The sequence below is a fragment of the Heterocephalus glaber genome, unplaced genomic scaffold, assembly GCF_053883595.1.
Source record: "Heterocephalus glaber isolate CG9 unplaced genomic scaffold, H.glaber_assembly_v1.0 deba00000281, whole genome shotgun sequence".
In the NCBI taxonomy this organism is placed as follows: Eukaryota; Metazoa; Chordata; class Mammalia; order Rodentia; family Bathyergidae; genus Heterocephalus; species Heterocephalus glaber.
In genome coordinates, this window is record NW_028258139.1 from 1,725,261 (window position 1) to 1,746,740 (window position 21,480).

A 21,480-nucleotide genomic window follows, 5' to 3' on the forward strand; every position below is an offset into this window, starting at 1 on the left:
CAAAGTTACTGTCATAAAAACAGCATGGTACTGGGAAAGAACCAGACCAGAGGGCCAGTGGAACCGATTAGAAGATGGAGAAACAACTCCAGACATACTCAGCCACCACATCTTTCACAAAGGAGCCAAACACTTTCACTGGAGAAAAGATAGCCTCTTTAATAAATGGTGCTGGAAAACCTGAGTTACAACTTGCCAAAGATTAAAACTAGACCCATATCTCTCACCATGCACTAAACTAAAATCAAAATGAATTAAAAATCTAAACATTAAAACAGAAACACTAAACCGGCTGGAAGAGAGGTTAGGTAGAACTCTTGAAGATATTGGTGTAGGAAAAGATTTTATGAACAAAACCTCAGTTGGCCATGAACCAGCACAAACAAACAACAAGTGGGATCTCTTCTTACTAAAAAATTTCTGGACAGCAAGAGAAACCACAATCAGTGTGAAGAGACAACCCACAATGTGGGAAAAAATTTTCACCTGCTGTTCCTCAGACAAAGGTCTACTATCTAGAATATATAAAGAACTTAAAAAAATTAGACCTCACAAAATTAAAGCCCAAATCCAAAAATGGGCATCTGAAATGAACAGACATTTCTCAGACAAAGAAGTAGAAACAGCAAATAAACATTTGAAAAAATGTTCAACATCACTGGTCATTTGTGAGATTCAAATGAAAACAACGCTGAGATTCCACTTCACCTCAGAAAGAATGGCTGCTATCATGAAATCAATCAGTAGCAAATTCTGGGGGGACTGTGGGGAAAAAGAACCCTTGTCCACTGTTGGTGGGAGTGTAGACTGGTACAACCACTGTGGAAATCAGTATGGAAATACCTCAAAGAACTAGGACTACAAACTACCACAGACCAGGAGGCTCTGTCCAACAGAGATGTATTCTCCAATAGCTCTGGACGTCCAAGGTAAAGGTGTAGGCAGCATCATGCTCCCTCTGAAGGGTGTGGGAAATATTCTTCCTTGACTCTTCTAGTTTATGGTCGCTGCCAGCAATCACTGGGATTCAGTGTTTGTGGCACCAGAACCACATTTTTCCAAATTAAAAGCAGGTATTACTTTCCACCTATCAGATTTGGGGAAAATGTCAAGATTAATCATGTCCATTGTTCGTAAGGATTTGGGGAAATTGGTTTAAATTTCAACTCTGCTGTTAATTAGCTGTGTGACCTCAGTGAAATGACCCCATTTCTTTGAGCTTTGGTTCTCTTATCCATAGAACTGGCATAAGTAACATGAAGGTGAAGATTAAATGAGGCAACACAAGTGAAACACTTTCATTGTGCTTAAAACATCCAGTGATCACTCACTGCTCACTACATGGTTATTCCTATGTCTAGGGCTTGTCTTCTTGTGATGTATATGGCTGTTAGGAATGAAGTTTCCCTTCATGAATTTTCTTTTTGGGTCAAACTTGTCCATTTTAAATCTTATTCTGCTCTGTTTAAACTCGAAAGATTTCCATCTGTCTTAACGGTCCGGATTATCTGAATCACCTGTTCTTTAAAGATATAGTAGAATCCATGAAATCTGGGGCTGATCCCTTTCTTATGGATAAGTACCTTGATATCTTTTCAGTTTCTTTTATGTATCTGTGTATGACTCGTGAATTTCTACTTTCACATAACCTAATGTTTTAAATTCATGTTTTTTCAGAAAGTGTTTTAAGTGTTTTCAAATTATACTTGCATAAACTTACAGTATTTGCTTTTGACTAAAAAAATTCCCATCTCTGGCTTAATATCACAACTCATTCATAGTGGGTTTGGATTTTCTATCTTTTTCTTTTCTTGTTTTTTTTTTTTTGGTGCCGGGGATTGAACTTGGGACCTTGCTCCTGCAAAGCAGGCAGCGGAACCACTTAGCTAGATCCTGGCCCTGGATTTTCTCTTTTTAATCAGACTTGCCAAAGATTAGCCTGGAGTGTAGTTTTCAAAGAACTGGCTTTAGGTTTTATGGATCAATTCTGATTTTTGTAAATTTCATTAATTTTATTTCCTTTATTCCTTGCTTATCTACTTTCTTTAAAACTGCTTAGTCCATTTCTTTTCTTTTCTTTTTTTTTTTTTTTGGTAATGGGATTGAACTCTGGATCTTGCACTTTCGAGGCAGGCACCAGAACCACTGAGCTAAATCCCCAGCCCCCATTTATTTTCAGTCATCAGTGATTTGTAATAAAAGCATTTAGGTCTATACGTTCTTATCAAATTACTGCTTTGCTCTTATCCAATGTGTTTTGATATGTAGCACTATGTTTATTTCCAAATAGCTCGGATGTGATGGCTCAGCTGCAATATCTTAGATCTCATTTCAGCTAGGATTTCTTTTTTATCTAAGGGTTTTTAGAAGTTTATTTTTAATTTCTTAACTAATTCGACTAGTAATTTTTGATTTTACATTGCTATTGGAAAACACAGACTGGATAATTTTAATGTTTCTGAATTTACTGAAATTTCTCTGTAGTCTTATTTGATAGTTTTGATTTTTCTGGAATATTATGCAAATGAAATCAAAGAATCTAGCTGAGTCTGGCTTCTTTCACTTAGCACGTTTTTCAAATTCCTCCATTTGTTGTATATATCAGTACTTTGTTCCTTTTTTTTTTTTGTCTTTTGTACTGGGGATCAAACTTGGGACCTTGCACTTGCGAGGCAGGTGGTGGAACCACTGAGCTAAATCCCTGGGCCCCTTTGTTTCTTTTATAGGAGAGTAGTACCCAATTATATGGTTATAACTATTTATACAAGTACTTATTGGTGGAGATTTGGGTTACTTCCTGTTTATTACAATAAGGAACAAGTTTTCTATAAACATTTGTGCAGAGACTTTTGTGTGGGTATGCTATAATTTCTTGGGTAAATACTGGCTCATATAGTAAGTGAAAATTTATTAGCTAAAAAAATGCTGAGCTGTCTTTCAGAGCAACTGTATCTTTTTTCAATTCCTACAAGCAAGGAATGAGAATTTCAGTTGCTTCACATCCTTGTCAACAGTTGATGCTGTCAGATTGCTATTTCCTAGTAAACCTCTAATATGTTTTACATGGTGGCTCCTGGGTTTAGTTTGCACTTTTCTTTTGACTAATGATGTTGAACATCTTTTCATATGTTGATCTGACACAAATATATGGAAAATGTCAAGATTAATTATATATATAATGTATATATGTAATCTCCTTTGATAAAGAGTCTTGATAAAATCTTTTTTGGCCTATAAGCTGAAGGCAAGTCTCTTCTGATATCAGTTTTCTGGTCTTGCTAATACTGGTGCATCCATACTTTCACGGTGTTCCTGCTAATCTTAGTGTCAACTCCACTGGATTAAAGACATTTGAAAAAGTGACGGGATCTTGGGATGCCATATTCATAAACTGAGATCCACTTATGTTCACAGCTGAATGTGCTGTTAGGAAGGAGGGCCTATTTGGAGGTGGGTCTTTGGATTGTGCCTTTGGAGAGTGTATCTCTTACTGGTGCACTTCCCCTGTGCTTTGCTTCCTGGATGCCACGAAATGAGCAACTTTGCTCTACAACACTCTTCTGTCATAATATCTGCCTTGGAGCCAGCTGGTGAGGGACTCAAACCTCTGAAACTGTGAGCTGAATAAACCATTTTTTTTTGTTATGTATGTCAGGCATTTTGTTATAGCAATGGAAAAGCTGATTAATACACACTGGAAACATAATTCTCTTATTTTTCCATATAATGCTTTGCTTAATTTTGTTTTACATAGACCTGTCCAAGAAATACGTAATGAATGATTGAAGAATCCATTGTTTCTCAAGACTCAGTGCATTTTAACCTTTTCTGCTGGATAACTTAACTGGGAATTCATTGAGATACATCAACCCATACTAGGAAGAAATTTCTCCCCATTTTACTCAATTATTCATAAGTCACTTTTGTTTACCCAATCTCAGACACTGTAGATACAGAGGGCTCTAGCTATTTAGGGAATAATGACAAGAGAAAAAGTCTGTACATGTTTAATACAGATGCAATGCTTTGTTTCCAGATATTTTTGGTCTGAAGTTGGTTGAATTCATGAATGTCAAATCTGTGTTTCCTTGTATACAGAAGGCTACCTACATGTAAAACCTTGGTGTTATGGTTTAGATCTAAAATGTCCCCCAAAATTCTCATGTGTGGAAGGTGAGCTGCTCATGGGGATGCTATGCTCACCAGTGGATTCATCCACTGATGAAATGAGTAGCTGAGTAGCTGTTGGGAGGTGGGGCCTGGAGGGCGGCAGAGAACCCCATCAAATTCAATGGTTAGGTTCAATGTTGACCTTATGGGGAAATTTGATTTGGTTCTTGTCCAATGCGGGTTGGAACTAGAATCATGGAAAGAATTAAGTTTGTGGACTGAGGCACCACTGTATTTCCTTGTTCTCTGCAGTAACATTGCTGAATATTTAGTACAGCGTGTTCTAATTTGCTCCTAATTTTTTTTTAACTCCCATTTGGTCTTCCTGCCTTCTAGGTTTTCCCTGCTCCTTGAAAGAGCTTTTCTACTATTTTTCTTCCTGGATGTTTTTTTTTTCTGATACCACATTTGTTGGCTCATACAGGGTGCAGCACCAGTAACAAAGCAGCCGGTTGTAGTGAGCCCCCGAGTGGGGTGCTTATCCATGGGTGGAGTGAGAGGAACCTACCATCCAGGTCTTTCTCAGCCCACACCTCTCACTTGTGGCGGGATTGGAAGAAACAAATGAACAGGAAGAAGAAAAGGAAGGAAAAACCAATTAGCTGGGGGGCAGGGGACTAAAGTGTGTTGGAGAGAGTTATAAGTCTGTCGTAAGACCATTAGGTTTCTAGAGCTTGCAGGGACTGGCTGGTTACTAAAGATGTTTGGCTCTGAGGCTATTTAGCCCACAGGAAGTCTTTCGTGGGCTGCTCATTCTTTCTCATTCAAGAATCCACACAGTGAGGTTAAAAAAAACCAGACTGAGTGAAACCAGGCTGGGCAAGGGCATGCTACACTCACCCTGGGTTTAGCTGCCTACTCTGGAGGAGCAACAGGTGCATACAGCTTTCTCTGAGCCACATCCTCCCAGGGTAACTAGGATCACCTGATGCTAATTAAGTAACAAACAGGGCCTCTGCCTGCCCAAGGCTGCCACCTGGTATTATTAGCTGCTGGGAAATAAGCTGACTCCAGGTCAACAGCAGTGTTTCTATTTTTAGTATGATGCTGAAATGAGGTGATTTTAAGTTTGAGAGAATGCTGGCAGGTTATCCTGTGAAATAACCATCACCAGAAAAAAAACTATTCCCACTCCAGTTTATGAAATATTAGTGAAGACCTGCAGTTACACAGACTTCTGCACAAATAGACCAAAAATCAAATCAAAGCTATGTCTTTCACTACATGATAGAGAAAGCTGGGCATTTAGTAGCTAGTGGCTTTTAGGGGCAGTTCTAGACTCTGCCTTTGTGTACACAAGTACGGATTTTCAAAACTGCTGTCTTCTGACTTTACCATCTAAGTTATTTGGGGTCTGTTTAAAGAAAAAGTTGGTTCATTGTTTTTCTAGCAGTAGTCAACTACAAGATTCTTAATAGTAACAAAAGATTGTTTTGAATTATAATTACTTGCAGATGGATGCTTACACATATCTTCATCTTTCAGAAAAGCCGTTTAAGCATGTTACCATCTGTTTTGCAGTAGCTCACAGTGGAAATTGTTACACCTTTGTTTATGTAGCCGTTGCCAAATTCGTAAGCCACCAGAGGTTTTGAGCCACTGAATATTTTAAAACTAAGTTGAGTCTTTCGCTTCTATGAAATAACTCAACTTTTAGAATTGCCTTCTGGGAAATATCAGAAATAAGAAGTGTATGGTCTGAAGGAAATTTGTAAATTATGCATGTTTTCACTTTTTTTTTTTTTGGTACTGGGGATGGAACTCGGGTCCTTGCACTTGCGCAGCAGGCGGCGAAACCACTGAGCTAAATCCCCGGCCCAACTGTTCTTTTTTTTTTTTGTCTTGTTCTTTTTAAATAGCAACCAATAATCAAAAAGCATTTTGTAAGCACTGATGGAAACCTTTATTACATGCTTTCTCTATCCCAGGAAACAACAGGAATTTCTCATGGAGGCTGCAGTTGGGGCATCTCTGAAAGTATTAAGCGCTTCCTAAATCTTTGATCTTTGTAAGGCTGCTCTTGGGCTCTTCAATTGCTACAGATTGTGTCAGGCAGTCATTAGCAGTCTGCTCGAGAATGTTTGTCAGATTTTTAGTGTTCCTCAGCAAGGAAGACTCCCTGATGAGATTTCAAAGCAATCACTGCAAAGTGTAGGAAAAAACAGCAAAATACTTACAACAGGAAAACTAATGCCTACAATGGAACTTGTACTCTGCCTAGATAAATCTACCTGTTCCCTTGCATTTTCTGTCATGGTAGGCAGCATTAATTAACTATCTGTCCAGTTATTTAAGAAATCAGAAGTTATCCTCAACTTCTCCCACTTTTAACTCATGGCAAAACCAAATGAAGCCTATATTTCCCACAAGTCTTTTCTGGGTTTGACATCTTTGGTCTGGATTTTGACAAAAGTCTCCACATCAATCATTCTGCCCCAATTATCGCTTTGACTATTTAGAAAAAAAAGGTAAAATTCCGGCAAGAGCTATGTGAACATTCTTCAAGTCCTTTCCCTTTTGCAGTCTCCTTTGTTCCTCCTTCTGAAGCAGCCTGTTGGTGGGGAGGAAGACGGCTGTAGCGGGCGTGTGTATCGCTTCGGAAACACCTTTCGTTGTGGAGAGCCGAGAAAGCAAGGACAAAGGGCAGAGGAACAGGCTCCCTGGGGCTGCTTTGCTTAGTTTCTGAACCAGGAGACAAGCATCGAGATGGCTGGGTGGTCCAACCTACGTCACCAGGGTGAGAAAGCCGGCAAGGACTGTGGGTAGACACCAGTCAAGAAGACAGATGCTTTTTGATTTTTGTAGCTCCTTGAGGTTCCTTAGAGACCTAGCTACTGAAGAAGGTGGCCTGCTAGAGTGCAGATGTAGCCTTGATAAGATTATAATTAATTTTAGCATTCCAGATTAGCCAGATCTGATACACTTCCTGAAACTGATATTTCATTTCCTGTAACAATTGTTAGATCTCTCAGTATTTGTTCACTGTATTCAGAATAGTTCTTTTGTTTTTTTGAGACAGTCTCCTTATGTAGTTCAAGGTGGCCTTGAACACATGATGTAGCTCGGCCTGGCCTCAAACTTGCAGTGATCCTCCTACCTCAGCCTCCCAAGTGCTGAGATCACAGGCATACGCCACCACACCCCACTTCCTAATATTTTAAAAAGAAACCTACAAGCCAGGCAGCGGAACCACTGTGGTTCTGGTGCCTGCCTTGCAAGAGCAAGGTTCCGAGTTAGATCTCTGGTACCAAAAAAAAAAAAAAGAAAGAAAGAAAAAGTGAAAAGAAAACTACATTAAAATATTGATGTCATACTTTCCTTCATGATAGCAGAAGTGCTTAGCATATAGCAAGCATTTGAAATATTATGTCAAGCAAAATACATATTTATGTGTCCATAATACATATCTATATAAACATACATGCCCACACACAAGATTAATGTGTCTGCTCAATAAATTAACCTGACCATTTTGATTTAGAGGAAATAAATTTAACAGTCAACGTATGAACTAATCCATTTAATCCTTGGGACAAAAATATAAAAGTCTCTTGGACTGGACCTAGGGCTTTGTGCATGCTTTACTACTGAGCCATATCTTCAGGCCTTTTTATTTTCTTTTTAAAATCCTGAGATAAGTTCTCCCTAGGTTGCCCAGGCTAACTTCAAACTTGCAATCCTCCTGCCTTAGCTGAGTAGCTAGGATTATAGCTGTGTACCACCATCCTCAGCCTATTTTTATATTTTAAAAGGTTATCAGACTGGGGATTTGGCTCAGTGGTTCTGCTACCTGCTTTGAAAGCACAAGGTCCTGAGTTCAATCCCCAGTACCAAAAAAAAAAAAAGCTTATTTTTTTCTTCATTTTCCTAGAGGTATCCATGATAGTCTAATGGTCCAGTGCAAATATTGCAATTGTGAATATGCAGTGAAATGCACCCATGCCACCCTCCCTGGACACACACAGCAGAACAGCTAAAAGAATGAAGAAAATACCAAATGATGGCAAGGATGTGGTGCAACTAGAATATTTTTTACATTACTGCTGATGGGAATGTAAATTAGCACAACCCTTGGGAACATCCCAATGTTTGGTATATAATTCCCTGAAAAGCTCCACCAGAAGCCTGCATTAAAATCCTCCCAGATGTGCTACGTATAATAGCTTACAACTACTCAAATGTTCATCTTTAGTAGAATGGATAAATGATGGTATATCCCTACAGTGGAATGCTATTTGGCAATGAGAATGAAAGATCCACAGTGACCTCAACGTGAGGATGACTCTCCCCAACAAAGCTGAATGAAAGACACAAATGGGGGAGACGGCTGGGGCTGTAGCTGAGTTGTAGGAGGGCATGCTCAGCATCTGTGACACTTGGGCTCAGCCCCAGCACTAAAACAAAATGCAAAAAGGTCTATACTGTATGACTCTATTCAAAGAAAACAGAAAACCCTGCAAAAATGCTTCTCTGCTGTGAAGAATCAGAATAGTGTTTGCTTGGTGAGGGGCTACAGGGTGCACGATGTGGGTGCTGTTGGCATAGACGTGTTCAGTCTGTAAAAATGATTAAGGCGTGCATGTATCTATTTGTATGTTTTTTAATTTTGATTTTTAATTTTTTTTGGTACCAGGGATTGAACTCAGGACCTTGTGCTTGCCAGGCAGGCGTAGCACCACTGAGCTAAATCCCTGAGCTAAATCCTAATTTGTGTGTTTTTTTAAAAGCTCAAAATAAGAACAGGCAAGGCTGGAAGGCAACATATTAGAGGGGTGGAAGAGGGGCTTAAGGATGACCAGGATGTCTGCAGCACACCAGGGTGTAGGGCCAAAAAGGCCAATGAGCAACAAGGTGGCCTGAGAAGTGCTTCCAGCTCTGAGAGCTTACACTGAGGACTAAGATACGTGGCTCCTCCTACTTAAAAGTATTTGGCCCTTTGTAATTTTATCCTTCCACAAGTTGTTTACCTTGTCCTTATGATGTTTTTGATCCCTGACTCAAAGAGCTACAAAACATGATGGAGGAAGAACTGTCAAAACACTTTTCTATGTTTCAAGGTCTTGTGATATGATCACCAGCACATTGTGAAAAGTGGTAGCAGTGATCTGTCCCTAATACATCCTTTCTGGATGCGTTGCTTCACAATTTTTCAAATACTGAACATGGGTTAAGACTTCGATGACTATCAGGAGGGATCTATTCAGACATGACCTGATTATAAACTTAGGGAAATGAGGTTAAAGCTATGATTCTGGTTTGTCTTCTGAGGACTTCTTATAGTACCGGCCACAAGCTCTTACTGAGCACCACTGGGGCACTAGGGCTACGAGGGTGAGCTAGACAGCCTTTTGCAAGGACTAATGTCTTCATGAGAGAAACAGACAAAACCACTAAGGAAATAGGTAAGAATTGGGATCTGAGAAGGGCTCTGAAGAGCAAATGATGAGGGGAGGGTCCCATTATAGTGGGTAGTGGAGTAGATCTCTGAGGAAGTAACACTAATGAAGCTGAAGTAGGCATACAGAGATGTGGGGATAGAGCTTCTAACCCGGAACTGTAAATACACAGGAGACTGCAGTGTCCCAGAACACTCTGGAAATGTGGTAAAGGAAGAAGAGAGGTAGAGCTTTGAGGATACATGAGACAAAGGGAGATGGACGGGCTGGACGCCCCTGGGACCAGAGGCTAAGGGACAACAGTGAGTGGGAGGGAAGGGAGGCACAGGTCACTGGTGGGGCTTGAGCATTAGGTTTGCAAGAAGGTACAGTTGGTAATGGCTAACTCCAGAGAAGACCGTGTGAGTGAGGGCCGTGGCATGGTAGAGGAATAGATGCATGCAGCTGGGAGGCCAAGGTGTGGCTCAGGTCAGTGAGAAGTGTTAGAGCAGTCAGGAACCATGCTGGAGAGGAAATGTCTGCCTGCCTGCTGGAGACTCCATGTAAGAGGCAGGGACCTGAGGGTGAGCAGATAACTAAAAGGAGCAGCATCCAGGTTAAATCCAAAGATGTGCAGTAAAATGTAGGTGTTTTTTAAAATCCGGTAAAATATACCTAATATGAAATTTACCATTTTAGCCATGCCTAAGTGTACAGTTTAGAGGCACTGAGTACATTCACGCTGTTCTGTAACTATCACTGCCATCAATCTCTGGGACTCCTCACCTTGCAGAACAGAAACCCTAGGCCCATTCAACCCTAACTCCTCACTTCTCTCTACCCTCTGCCCTCAGCAACTACCACTCTACTTTCTGTCTATAAATTTAATTATTCTAGCTACTTCATATAAGTGAACTCACCTACTTTTTGTCCCCTTTCCTCCCTTATTTCACTCAGCATAATGTCCTCCAGGTTTGTCCACGTTGTAGCATGTGTCAGTATTTAGGAGGTGGGGATTTTTGGAGAAGAAATGTTTTGGGAGTGGCAACAGCAAAGAGATAGCTGCCTTATTTCTAAGTTCAGAAGTCAATAGAAGCCAGGTGTGGTGGCGAATGCCTCCAATCCCAGCACTTGGGAGACAGAGGCAGGAGGATCACTGCAAATTTTGAGACAGACTGGGCTACATAGTGAGTTCAGGATCAACCTAAACGACATAGAAAGACCATGGCTTAAAAAAAAGTCAGTAGAGCAATTTCAGTGGAAGCCTGTTTACAATGACTCAAGACCATGGGGAAGGACAGTTTTTGGTGGGAGAGGTTGGGGGAAGGGCCGGAAGAGACTGTGAAGGACCAGGGCACTGCTGTAGTAGACAGAATTCTGGACAGCAGCTGTGGTGGGGATGGAGAGGTGTCCCTGGAAGTCACACTAGGATACGGGCATCTGTCTTCGCGTGACTGGGGCAGCGGGGCCTGAATGGGAATACGGGATATAGTTGAAGGACTCCTGCAACTCATAGCTGCATCTCATTGTTGGTTCCTACAGAAGAATTGTTGAAAAACAAGGAGCAATTGATGAAGAATGTCTACAAGTCTAGGTGAGGGCCAGGGATTTAGCTCAGTGGTTCCGGTGCCTGCCGCGCAAGTGCAAGGTTCTGAGTCCAATCCCTGGTACCAAAAAAGACAAAAACAAACAACAAACAAACAAACAAAAAATAGAAGTCTAGGTGAGTGGACTGTGCTATACAAAAAAGAGCATGGGGTGTCAAGTTAGAGGCACCCCTCCATTCTGATGTCTACTGCTGTCAGGTTTGGGCCAGATTACTTCACCTTCCTAAGGTCTCACCTCCTCATTTGTGTAATATTCACTATGTTAAAGTTTGTTTAAATTACTGTATTAAATGAGATAATGTATATGAAAACCAAATCACTGAAAACTGTTATTCTAGTGCCAGTATTATTATTTAAACTTAGTACTTACTGATATTTAATGTAAAAGATAAACTGAATAATATGGAAAAACCTTGTTTATAGAGGTCAAGCATCCCTAATCCCCACATCCAAACTCTAAAATGCTCCAAACTCTGAAGCTTTTTAAGCAATCACATACCATAAGTGGAAAATCCTGCACCTGACCTCATGTAATGGATCACAGTAAAAAATGTATGTGCACTAAAAATAGTGTATAAAATTGCTTTCAGTCTATGTGTAAAAGGTATGCATGAAATATAAACAAAATTCCTTAAAAATGTGCACATGAGATATAAACAAATTTTTTGTTGAGGTTTGGGTCCCCTCTCCAAGGTATCTCATTGTATATATCCACATATTCCAAAAGCTGGAAAAAATTCAAAATCTGAAACACTCTGGTGGTCCCAAGCATTTCTAGAAAGGGATAATTAATTTGTATTGTGTTTTAAAATCATAAAACTGGTCCGGTACCTTTACATCTATACACAGTAGAGTGAATAGCAGGGCCCCCATTTATACATGCTCAGGCATCTGATCCACTGACCATTCACAAATCTGGACGTAACCCCCAAAATGCCTTTGAGAGCATTCAAGCAGTGACAAAAATCACCCTGTGAAGCTGAGAAGGAAGAGGCTAGGGAAGGAGGATATCAGTCTGCCACTGTGCCAAGTTGAGTGTTTTTGCATGCCTGGCAGCTCTAGGAAATCCACTGGGTGAAGTGAACAACAAACAGTCCAGTTTGTCTTTATTGTCTCTTCTGCGGTCAGGCTTTGTGGCCTTACCAGTGAGGCCATCTTCCTGGGCCTGAGGTTTCTCATCTGCAAACTGAGGCAGGCAAGATTATCATCAAGTTTTCCTCATTCTAAAATGCTGTCCTTGCTACATGCTATAACATGTTCGAACAGTGAAAAGACACTAAGTGAAAGAAGCCAGTTATTACTGGCCACACACTGTATGTCTCCAACTTGTAAATATCCAAAACAGGCAAATCCGTAGAAACTGAAAGAAGCACAGTGATTGTCAGAGGCTGCAGAAGAAAAGGACTCAGTGGATAATTAGCTAAGGGGTACTGGGTTTCTTCTAGGAGTGATGAAATGTTCTATCACTGCTTGTGATAATGGTTACACAATTCTGTGAACACACTAAAAGCTGTTAGGAGTATATACTTTAAATGATTATTTTGTATGGTAAGTGAATTATATCAATAAAATAGTCAAATATTGTGTGTGTGCGTGCGTGTGTGTGTGTGTGTGTGTGTGTGTGTAGCTGGGGATCAAGCCTAGAACCTTGTGCATGCTAGGCAAGTACTCTACCACTGAGGACACCCCCAGCCTAATTTCTGGTATTTTAATTTACTTTTAAGGCAGCCAGGTGGATTAGAATGAATACCAACAAGAAGAGGAGTACAGTATGTGACTTCAGTTCTGTCATCAACTTAGTGACTTTACATAAATTATCTGGCCCCTTTGAGCTGCTGTTGATTGAGCCATTCTTCCTTTATGTTCCATAAAGTTATAATTCTGTGACTTAAAGCTGAGACACATCAGAAAAGAAAGGAAAAATACGCAAAGAATAAGGAAAAAGAAAGTGGAGAATAGCAGAGGCCATGTACTGCTGGGGTGAGGACTGTGACAAACACAAGTGGCACACGGGCACATGGTGATGGGACAAGGGACACAGGAGCATCACACGGTATCAGCATTGTGTATCACTTGGTGCAGTGTGGGGAGGAGAAGCCCAACTCCTAGGGGAAACGCTACGTCAAGCCCAGGACAATGTCTCCTTCCTGATATTTAGCAGATATTTTATTATGGTTTAGATAAAAAATGCCCCCCAAAAGGGGTATATGTTCAGATGTGGAGCTTTAGGAAGATAATAACATCATGGGAGCACTAAACTCATCAAAGGATTAATCAGCACATAGCTGAATGTACTGTGAGGAGGTGGGGCCTGGTTGGAGGAAGTAGGTCGTCAGGGGCATGGCTTTGAAGAAGGTATATCCTGTCCCTACCAGCCCTCTTCCTCTCTGACTCCGTCCTTGCTCGCTCTGCTTCCCAGCTGTGATCAGTTGAGCTGTTTCCCGCCCCCCATCATCCCCTCCACCATGATGTTTCTTCCTTGAAGCCAGCTGACCATGTACTGAAACATCAGAAATCACGGGCTAAAATAAATCCTTCCTCCTTTAAGCTGTGTATATCAGGTATTTTGTCCCAGCAACAGAAAGCTGACTAATATACATTTTGATGATTGTATTTGAAAAAAAAAGTGTCATGAAAGTACTTTCCCTGAATATCATGTTACAGTGGAAAATGCACATGAAAATGAGTAATATTATGTAATATTTCCTCATTTTCCTTTACAGACATAAGTCAGTTCCAAAGATCAGCAGCACAAGCTCTTTCCTTGGTAAAAAACACATGAAGTGCTCACTGGTCTGGAGAATGATTGTATTTGTAATTTTTCCTACATTTACTGGTGGAGAAGTGAATTCTCATGGTGCATCAGAAGAGACAACAATGCAAAAAGCTTAACTAATTATATTGCAGGTTTTACTTAATAAAGAAGATCACGAATACGTGCAACTAATGCTACATAAGACCTTACTGTGCTCAATCTCCTACATATTTCATTGCTATCTCTGGTTTTGACATCTAAGTAAATCTAGAGCTCAGGGGTTATCATGTATTATGCATGCTTCAATAAGAATGTGAATTGAAATTTGATGTGAATTTAAATCCTCTATAAATCCAGGCTTCTATTTTTCCTGGAGTAAGGTGAAAGCAATGGAGCATTAAGAAAGAAGCCAAATTCCCCTTTGGTGCTGGTGTGATACAAGGGACATAACCTCCCCAAGATTAAGAAAAAAATAAAGCCCCTTCTGTATTCTCTAATTGCCACACATGAAGATATTTTTAGGTATACTCTGAGTACCCTCATACAAGGATAAGGAGCTGGGCAACATCTGATATTCTCAGACACATTTCTGAAGGTGATTTGCTTTGCTCACCTAGAACATTCTCTAAATTAACAGCACTGTTGTCATCGTTGTCATCATCATCTCCATTTCCCAGGGCAGCAGAAAAATTACAGCAAAGAAGAGGTAAGGTAGTAGCTCCTGGTGGTGCAGAGAGTGTGTTGGATCCAACTGCACAGGCATCAAGGAAATTTTGCAGCCCTGGTGAGGGTCAGAGCTCCCAAGGGCCAGCCTGGAGTGGATGCTGTCAAGATCTTTGCAGTGTGTGTCTAGACACACCTTGGACCTATGAGCCACTCTAAGTATTGAATGACCTATCCAGCTCTTAGAAATAAAGTTACATGCATAACTACAAGCGGGCCAATCATGAGACACTGTGTCCCTCTGATGTTTCATGGTAGAAAGGGCAAGAGCCAACCAGCAAATCTTGCCAAATTGCTGAGCTCAAGTCCATTCAAGCCTTTAGATCTAGCATTTAGCCTGCAAGAATTTGTGGAACAAAGAAACAAATTAGCACCAAGAGGAAGCAGCAAACAAATTCAGGACTTGGGACAATCCTCAGGGGTTGGAGGAGGGGATCCAGTTTCTTTCGACAAGTTGGTGCATGAAAGAATGTGATATAGTTAGATATTACATTATACTAATTAAGAACTTAAGTATTATTGTAGTTGTTATATGGATATTATAAGATGTACTTACAGTTATGATGTCTCATAAAACTAACATTTGTAATGACACTTCTGTTAGTACCCTAATTTATAGCTGGAACAAAGGAAACTCATGGACAAAGCATCTCCTGATCAGAAGTGTAACAGTTAATCTTGGTTGTCAATTTGAGTGGATTAAAGGATGCCTAGGAGATTAGTAAAGCATACTTCTGGGTGTGTCTGGGTGTGTTTGACGGTGTCTCCAGAGGTGAGGGCATGTGGAACAGTAAACTGAGTCAGGAGACCCACTCTGACCTGAGTGTGGGCAGCACCACCCAATAGAGTGAGGCTCTGGATGGAACAAAAAAGAGGAAGAATGTGGAAGACAGGCTGGCACTTGCTCTCTGCTTCCCTCCGGCCATGAAGTCAGCAGGTCTGCTCTACAACCTGCTGCTCGCCATGGTGCTTCTGCCAGTGGAGCCGAGTGACCCTAGACTAAACCCTTTGAAACTGTGAGCCCAAATAACCCTTTCCTTAAGTAGTCATCCTCAGGTGTTTTGTTACAGTGACAAAAAGGTAACTAAACCAAGAAGTGAGGGTAGCATCTCACCTTTGGCTGCCGGAAGACTCCCTCCAAGCTAGCTCATCCTGTTGCGACTCCCTTAACCTAATCTGTGTTGGGCACAAACCTTACAGACATTAGCTATGGAATAGAATATTCTGACAAAAAACTTCTCTATTGTGATGGTTGAATGACTGCTGATGGATTGAGAAGTTTGGTTAAAAGAAGCTTAGTTAAATCAGCTCAGGACCTGGGAGATCCACCCTAGGGTGGCTAGGCACCTGGATGTTATGAAGGGGAAATGAGGAAGGACTCAGCTGCTTCTGTTTCTTTGAAGGAGCTCCCAGCTTTTCCTTTAGACATCATCTCCTGCTTTCCAGCTTAGACTTCGGGTTCTGGCACGGATCCTACAGCCTTCCAGTGTAGACTCTTTAGCCTTCCATCAGAGACCCATCAGTCTCCTGATACGGACTTGCAGGGACCCTGCAGTGAGCTCCAGAGCTGCAACTAAATCCTTTGGTCTCCTGTGTGCAGACAGACCCTCTGCCCTCTTCCTCATCTGGCTCTGTGGACGGCCATTATAAGGCAATCTTTGAAAATTCTTATATATTTATATATTTTGTGTTATATGTTTCTCTAGTAAATACTGATACATCTCTTGATCACAGAAGATGGTTGTGAAATGTGTTAACGTACATGCAGATTAAGGCTAATAAAAATATATGAAAAGGGGGCTGGGGATTTAGCTCAGTGGTTCCGACGGCTGCCTCGCAAGCGCAAGGTCCCAAGTTCGATCCCCGGTACCAAAAAAAAAAAAATGTATGAAAAGGTATGTTCATAAGTAACTAACTAGCTTCCCATACTCCTTATAGGGGGCAAATTTCCCCTCTGCATTTCTTTTCTCAAAAAAATCTACTTTTCCCCATAGAAAATTTCTAATAATCCTTTGTGGACAGCAGTGTTGCCTTCTCAAATTCTGCCTTGTGTCCATTACTAGAATGTTTTATGCGGAGATGATGATCCTGTTATAATGTTTAAAACTTTCAGGTTCAAGTAATTTGATTCTTTGAAAGTCATCTGAGCTCTCTTCTATACAAACCTTTGTGCATGTTATTTCCTTCTTCATTAGCACTTTTGGGGTTTGTTAACTGCCGTTAAGTTTTCTGGGTAATATGAAAATACTGAAGGTTTTAGTGGATCCTCAAAGGGACCTTAAGTTAGGCTCTTTGATTTAATTTCCTATAGGAAATTATCTTTAATTGGATTTTTGGTCTTTCCAAAAAAATTTTTGTTGTTTTTTTGAGAATGGATTATTTCTATAAGCAAAAACACTCTTCTTGGTTGAATCTCATATTTACTTTCTTGCGCTTCCTTTTATTTTTAATTAGCGCATGTTTGTGGTACACCAGGATCACATTCATTGTAGGGAGCTGGCACATATACATCTTAATTCCTTTTTTTTTGTTGTTACCAGGGATCGAACTCATTGTGAGGCAGGTGCGGTGCCACTGAGCTAAAACCCAGCCCCCAATTCCTTTGTTTTTAAACCCCCTTCCCCACCCTCCCCTTTCTGTTCCTTCCAGCTCTCAGTCCCCTTCCCATCTGCAAAAGCTCTATTTTCATTTTTCTCTTCTTCAATTCTTTTTCCCCCGACCTCTTTCCCTTCCCTCCCTTGGTCTCTTATTTCTCCATCCATTTGAAAAAGATTCCCTAGTTCCTGCACGCATATGCTCTCTGTCTCTCTCTCTTTTTTTTTTTTTCAGTTTCTCATGTAAGAGAAACCATGTGATAGGTAAGACTGTGTCTGACTTATTTTCACTTAATATTATGGTCTCAAGGTGCATCCACTGACCTACAAATGGCTCAAGTTTATTTTTTGCACAGCAGTACTCAATTGTGTATGAATACTGCATATTTTTATCCATTCATCTGTTGATGGGCATATAGGGTGTTTCCAAGATTTAGCTATTATAAATTGTGCTGCTATAAAAATGGGTATGCATGTATCTCAGTAATATGATGACTTTAACTCTTTGGGGAAGATATCTGAACGGGGAATAGCTGGGTCAAATGGGATTTCTATTTTTATTTTTTTGAGGAATTTCCACACAGATTTCCATAGTGGTTTTACTAGTTTACATTCCCACTAACAATACAGAAGAGCTTCTTTTTCTCCATATCCTTGCCAGCATTCACTATTATTTAATTTCTTTATCTTTTTTTTTTTTGGTACTGGGGATCAAACTTGGGACCTTGTGCTTCTGAAGCAGGCGGCAGCACCACTGCACTAAATCCCAGCCCTAATTTCTTGATGATGACCATTCTTTCTGGAGTAACAGGATATGTCATGTTGATTTTTTTTTTTTTTTTTTGGTACTTGGGATTGAATTCAGGACCTTTCGCTTATGGGGCAGGCGGCAGCACCACTGAGCTAAACCCCTGGCCCCTGTCATATTGTTTTAATTTGGATTTTTCTAATGGCCAGCCATGGTGAACATTTTTCATGTATTTATTGGCCATCTGTTATGGCTTAGGTCTAGATGTGCCCCCACAGCCTCATGTGGTCATAGGTGAGGCTTTTCAGAGGTGGCTGGATCTAGAGTATGTGACGCTGGGATTGATCCATGGTGCGATACCAGGATTGAGAACACTAGGATTAAGGGTGTAAGTACTACCTGCCCTAAGGCAGGTAACCTGGTTACAATACAAGGGGCAGAAACAGGCTTGTTGCTTGCTTGTTTTTTGTCTTCTGCCTGCCATGAACTGTTTCTCCTCTGTGATGCCCCTCTGCCGTGCCACCCTACCTTGGAGCCAGCCAACTATGGACTGAAACCTCTACAAACTGTGAGCCAAATAAAGCTTTCCTCCTTTAACTTTGGGTGTTGGGTATTTTGTCTCAGCAACAAGGAAAGTAACTAAGACACCCTTTGTACTTCTACTTCCTGAAGGAACCTGGTAAAATTCCATATGAGTATTTATGTTATAGATCGGAGACAGTAGGCAAGTTTTTACTGAGGACAAGAGAATAAATATTGTAGGCTATGAGGGCCCGTAGTCTCTACTGCAACTACTCAACTCTGCTTCTGCCCTGCAAAACAGCCATAGATATAAACAAATGAGCAGAGCTGTATTTCAATAAAAATTTATGGACAGTGAAATCTGAATTCTGTAAAATTTCATTATATCACAAAAATATTATTCTTCCCTTGAGGTTTTCACCCAACAATTTAAAAATGTAAAAACCATCCTTAGTATTCAGACCATACAAAAACAGTGGGCTGTATTTGCTCCATGTGTATGAGTAAATACATAGAAACTCTCAACAGACTGTTTACAGATAACTGAAGGAAATGCAGATTCTAAGTGGCAGTACCCTATCGGCTTATGCTCAGTCATTTCCTACCATAATCTCAGAAGGCTTTAGCGAGTCACAGCACGGAAAGCTACATTATGAGTAGCCCAAGAAGTTCACATTTCTGCCTCAAGCCCAGGACCTTTCTTGCCTTCCAAGCAAAAGCAGGTGATCCAACGACCTACTTGATGCCACAACTGGGGCTCTGGTGGATACCCCAGGCTTTAGGGCCTCCCTGTCCCGAGCCTCCGCTTTTCCTCCTGTCTTCCCCATGGTCGTACGTGGTCACTAATCCACTCCCATCCACACAGTGACTGTCACTCCTCTCCCATCCTGGCCATCTGCTGGCTGCAGCCGCAGCAGCTACATCAGATCTACACAGTGCATTTGTGCTGCTCCCTCCCTAGGCCAGGCGGGCCCTGCCTCCTGCTGGGATTATTCCAGTAAGACCCCAAGCCACCCTCTTCTCTCTGAGCTTTCCTGCTACGGTGGCAGAGTAGTAACCACAGACAGCTGCAATGCTATGGATGTGGTTTATCCTCCAGCATTCAAGTGTCTGTAGCTTTCTCCCTGGCTGTCAGTACTGCGAAGTGATGGGACCTTTAGGAGGTGGGAATTAGTGGAAGATGCTTAGGTTAATTGGGGGTGTGTCCCTGGAAGGGACTGTGGGATCCCAGTCTGGCTTGTTTCAAGATGTGATCTCTTCCGAAAATAGGGTTTCCCCCCATGATATTGTACCCAAGAGGGCCCTCACAAGATCTAAGCTGATGTAGGTACCATGCCCTTGAGCCTCCAAAACTAAGCAAAATAAACCTCTTTTCTTGTTTTTGGTACCGGGGATTGAACTCTGGTCCTTATGCTTGGCAGCAGGCGGCGAAACCACTCAGCTAAATCCCCGGCCCCCTAAACCTCTTTCCTTTATAAAATTATTCTCCCTTGGGTATTTCATTACAGTAATACAAAATGGACTAATGTCAGAACACATGGCCTGCAAAGCCTTTTAAAACATCTTACTGTTTTGAAATAGAGCCTGGATTATGTTAGTCCCCTCTTGAGACCTCCAGTGGCAATCCATGATAGTGTAAATCAAAATTCTTTATTAGAACCTGCTCTCTCCACTCATAATTTCCAACAAATGCACAACTTCCCCCCGTGTCTACATGAGCAAATGTATCATATCTTACATTTAATTTTTGAAATGTTTCTGTGGAAATTTCAAGACACTATTTTTTTTAATCAATGGAAAAAATCAGACTTATAGATGTACCTGACATTCTAAGTTATCCTCCAAACAGACTTGAACCTAAGTATTTTGGCTTGAGGTTTGGGATTATATTGCCCACAGAACTTTGCTGTTCACACCCCAGCTGTGCATAAGCCACAATTAGATAAATTGAGCTATTTTTGGATGCCCATCATCAAGTGCCTCTGGAGTCCCTTTGCCAGCAGGTCAGCTGTGGATTAGAATAGGCTAATAGAACTCTAGTGCATTACTTATTCCACCATCTTAGCTTTTTCAAGATGTTCTCTGTAGGCCGAGCTGATGGGATGTTTGAGTTTGCTGTGCCTAGGGAACATCTCAGAGAATCTGTGTTCCTAAAGGTTTTAGTTTTTAACAATTTGCATCAAAGTATCTACTGAATTTTAGGTTTCCACTCCCCTGGCTGAAGTGTCAACTAGGTAGACAAAAATAAACAAAAAAAGATCTAAAATTCAAGAGATTTTCAAGAATTGACATGTTTAGTGGTTATGTATTTTGGATTTGTTGTATGGAACCATAGCAATCTGTAACTTTTTTGGGGGAGATATAATATAAAGAAGTTAGATACAGAGACCCAGGAAGAAAGCCCTACTACTAAGGTGTAGGTAAAAAGGATCAAAAAGAATCTCTTCCAATAAAAAAACCTGTATGTAGTTTCTTGATTTTCAGAACAGATTTTATATGTTTAATCAAGTATATTCTCTGTCTACCTCAGAATATATAGTTCTCATGCCTTCATGATTTTGAAAATTAGATGTTAAGGAAAATAACAAAATCCTTCGTTTATTTTTTTTCAACAGCCCTAAGGTGAGTTTTTCACCTTATTTAATTTTGCATAATTTTGCCTTTTTTATACTTAGTACTCATTCATCTTTTATTTTTATTTTTTGGTACCGGGGATCAAATTTGGGACCTTGCACTTGCAAGGCAAGTGGCGGAACCAGTGAGCTAAATCCCTGGCCCAGTATTCATTCATCTTTAAACCCAAATGTGTTTGCATGGTTGAGTTATAATGTTCTGGTATTTTTATTAACAAATACTTAGTTTTTCCAAAAGAACAGCACTCTCTAAAAAGCTATTCAAAGGGCCAGAAGTGACTTACTATAGCAAACATTTAATTCTAAAATCCAGGTACAGTGGCATATACTTGTGATCTCAGCTATTTGAGAGG

At 40.7% G+C, this 21,480-nt stretch overlaps 1 protein-coding gene and 1 pseudogene across 11 annotated transcripts in view; both read right to left on the reverse strand.

Moving 5' to 3' along the window:
• Positions 1 to 17,256, reverse strand: part of LOC147830187 (large ribosomal subunit protein uL3 pseudogene) — a 31,605-nt pseudogene extending 14,349 nt beyond the window's left edge. Inside the window, exon 1 of the transcript XR_015440531.1 lies at positions 1 to 17,256. This exon is cut by the window's left edge and continues 14,349 nt beyond it. The product of XR_015440531.1 is annotated as a large ribosomal subunit protein uL3 pseudogene (transcript).
• Positions 1 to 21,480, reverse strand: part of Rgs20 (regulator of G protein signaling 20) — a 66,246-nt gene that overhangs the window by 32,637 nt on the left and 12,129 nt on the right. The gene's annotated exons all lie outside the window — the stretch shown is intronic.